Here is a 3,935-nt window from a genome sequence, read left to right as displayed (position 1 = left end):
TGAATATCTGTGTCATTACCCCACAGATGTGTTTGTAGGACAGTTTATAAAGCAGGACGCTGCTGTTGTCGTGGTTCGAGGACGTTCAGCTTCTGGTTCGGCTCGGCTCCGTTTGTTCTGAGGATCCGGAGACGAGTGGCTTCAGCTCAGAGCAGAATAAACAGAAAACTGAACCGTCGCTTCAGCTCGTCATCAGATCATCAGAAGCCTCCAGTCGGTCGACTACGTCCTGGATTCAGAACAAATCTGATTTATCTTCAGTGGCAGCAAACAGGAAGCAGCTGAAGCTTCAGAGGAGGAAGAATCTGCATCATCATCATCATCATCATCATCATGATGATGAAGAAACAAACAGCAGAGACTCCACGAGGACGACATGTTTGTTGTCTGAAGCCAGTTCGGCTGAAACGTTGGATGAAACATCTTAAAGAGTTTTTAAAGGAGCTGAACTCTGATTTAAACACAACAACAAGATGAAGACAAACCTTTTAATTCTGGTAAATTATAGATAATATTTTATAAAACATGTTGATGATCAGAAAACAGGAAAAACTGTCGACAAAGTCAAACATCTGTATTTATAAAGATGTGAGTTTTTGCTGCGTTTACAAAGTTCCAGTCCGTCATACACACCATTAGAACTCAAATAACACATCATATTTATTATTTGTGTCACTTAAAAGGACCTTTTCAGAGTTATTTGACAAATTTCCTGTTTTGTTAAATTACACATAATAACTCATAAAACCTCTGAAACAACAAAAATAAAAAATAAAATAAAATGCAAACAAAACCAGGATTTAAAAACTATTCAGGGAGCTGAGCTCTGATTTAAACGCCTGGATGCAAGAAAATAAGACGAAGACAAACCTTTTTAAACATTGTTTTGCTGTCGACATGATGATGTGAATAATTAATGTCGTTTAAAGTTCCTGCGTTAGTTGATTCGACTAAATTCTCAGGAGCTGATCACCTGTGAGCAGCTGAGGCTGTGTTGTGAAATATTGCTGCTTTTTGTTTGTTTTTTACGGAATAAAAATGTGAAAAAGCATCAAACTACTAAATAAAAGCAAATTAATTGAATGTGTAATCGGTTGATAGTTTCATGTTCGTGCTGCTGATTCTTAAATCATCAACATCTGGATCATTTTACTGATTTTAATCTTTAACATTCTGATTTTTTCTTTCAAATGTTGTCAAATGTTTGTAAAATAATAAAATCCTGTTAAATTCTGCTGCAGCGTGTTAAAACTTTTTTTGTGTAGATATTATTTATAGTTTAACAAAACTACACCAAACAATCATTTACCATCTTTAATCCTGAACATACAGAAGTTTTCTTTCAAATAATTGCAAATATATTTTAAATAACTTTACAATAAAAACGTGTGATTTTACAGAACAACTTAAAAAAACAGATTTTATTGTTATTCTGGTTTGTTGTTTTACAGTTTTACAGTAAATTAATGCTGCTTTTCTGTGGTTTTCTTAATTATTTTGTGTAATTAAATAAAAATCAGCGACACAGAAGCAGCCGGTTCGACCAGAGCAGCTTGTACGAGTGAAAGACGGATTGATTTTAAAACCTGAGAACCAGGAGCAGAACGCAGCAGGAGAGGCTCAGACGTGATGTTTTCTTCACTTCATCTGGTGACAGAACATCAGCTGCTTCGTTTTAACTGAAGTCAACTTGATTTTTTCTCTAAACTATAAAACATGATGCTGTCGTCGTTCCTTCCTTCTCCTCAGTCTGTGATCCGTCTGGAGGGAAACCGACGCAGTAAATCAGATTTCTGCAGCAGTTTAAAGGGACAACACGTCGTTTCAAGTTGACAGAATCACATAAAGGACGAGTCCTCAGCTCTTTACCATGTACAGCCGTCCTCAGCCCGTCCATTAAAGAAAAGACAAAACCCACAACAGTCACTCAAACAACTGGAAACTGGAAAAAGTAATAATAAATAAAAATTTGCTAAATTATATTTTAGTGAAATAAGACGTTGCTTTGAATTGTGGTTGAAAAGAATAATTTTTAAAAAACAAAAAACAGACCAATCAGAGCCCTGTGCTGATGAGCAGTGGGCCAGAAAACTACATTTATTCTTTTCTTTGTTTTAAAAAATAATATTTCTGTTGAACCACGATTCAAAGCAACGTCATGATGTTCATGACATTTTTATTTGTTATTACGTTTTAGCTGTTTTTCCTGCTCTAACAGGAGGCTGTGGACACATCTGAGGACGACGTGTTCTCACAGAGCTGCATCGACCTGAGACGTGTTCGTTAGTTGATTTAATCCTTAAACTTCCTCCATCACTGAGGTCTACTCCGTTTGTTTTACAGTGCACTTTGGGAGAAACGTCGCCGTCAGCGTTCTCACTTCGGTTCCCATGAGGCTCTGTGTTCTCTGCTGGCCTCCATGTGACCTCCGGAGCTTCTGGCTCCTCCTGAACTCCACATTTTTCTGGAGTTCTTAACTTCCAGCCGGCCGTTCATCACGTTTCACTCTTCAGTCTGACAGAAAAACTAGTTTGTAAAGATGACGAGAGCTCGCTGGGATCCAGAGACGAAGACCAACGAATGTCTTCATCACGTGGAGTCCAACTACAGAGACTGTAGCTCCACCTGGTGGCCGGCCAGCGCCACTGCAGCCGAACTCCACTTAAAAAACCCTCCTCAGAACATCTGGTTCTGTATCTGCAGNCTACACCTGGGTTATACCTGGGCCACACCTGGGTTATACCTGGGCTACACCCGGGTTATACCTGGGCCACACCCGGGTTACACCTGGGCTACACCCGGGTTATACCTGGGCCACACCTGGGTTATACCTGGGCCACACCTGGGTTATACCTGGGCCACCCCTGGGCCACACCCGGGTTGTGCCTGGGCTACACCTGGGCTACACCTGGGCCACACCTGGGCCACACCTGGGCCACGCCTGGGCTACACCTGGGCCACACCCAGGTTGTGCCTGGGCTACACCTGGGCTACACCTGGGCTACACCTGGCCACGCCTGGGCCACACCCGGGCTACACCTGGGCTACACCTGGGCCACGCCTGGGCTACACCTGTTCATCTGTCTCTGGTTCATCCACCCTCCAACGCCGCCGTCTGAAGCTCCGCTTCGTCTCTGATTCCGCTTCAGGAGGAATCTGAATCACGTTTGACTTAGAAAAAAAAAAGGTTAAATGAAACGACACCAAAACAAACCCAAGAAACCTGAAAACTTCCCATTTGAGAAGCTGAAATCAGAGAGCTGAGCCCTCTTCTCTGTGAACAGTGACTCAGATCAGCTGAACCTCTGAGTGATGAACCGCTGCAGCTCCGGACCGACTTCCTGTCTCGTGTCAGACTAAAACGTTTCCTGGACTGTTTTTCATTCGTCTTCAGCTCTTGTGTGTAAATACGTCCGACTACTTTGAGAAAAGCTTATTTATTATCTTTCTGTGGACAAACCAGACAAACGCCTTCCACTGGAGCTTTTCCGTCCGTCGCCACAGGACGGAGCTTTTCTGTCTCTTCCTGTCTCCTTCACAGTAAAAGCTGCTTCTCGTTTTAACCCGTCGGGTTTTGTTCTGAGCAGCTCCTTCGGGTCTCTGTCGTGTCTCGTCTCTGTGGTGTAAATATCTCTGGACTCTGAGCTGCGTCGCGCTGGCTGTGGTCAAGATGTACATAATCCTTCGTCGCCACGGCAACGGGCGGGAACTCGTATTTAGCGGACGTATACATGTGAAGGGGACACTTCCTGTGGACGGACCAGGACCTGGTCAGACTGTCCCTCCTCTGATTGCATTAATGTTGGTTTTGTACTCAGACGTGATGTTTAAATGTTCTGTTCTGTTCTGACCCGGTTCGTCTCTGTCGTCTTTATTTATTCCTTCTCGCCTCGTTACGTCTGTCCTCGTCTTATTATCACCGAAGCTACAAAAAA

This window comes from Stegastes partitus, unplaced genomic scaffold (assembly GCF_000690725.1).
Source record: "Stegastes partitus isolate 25-593 unplaced genomic scaffold, Stegastes_partitus-1.0.2 Scaffold1267, whole genome shotgun sequence".
Classification (NCBI taxonomy): Eukaryota; Metazoa; Chordata; class Actinopteri; family Pomacentridae; genus Stegastes; species Stegastes partitus.
Note: the sequence above shows the minus strand (reverse complement) of the source record.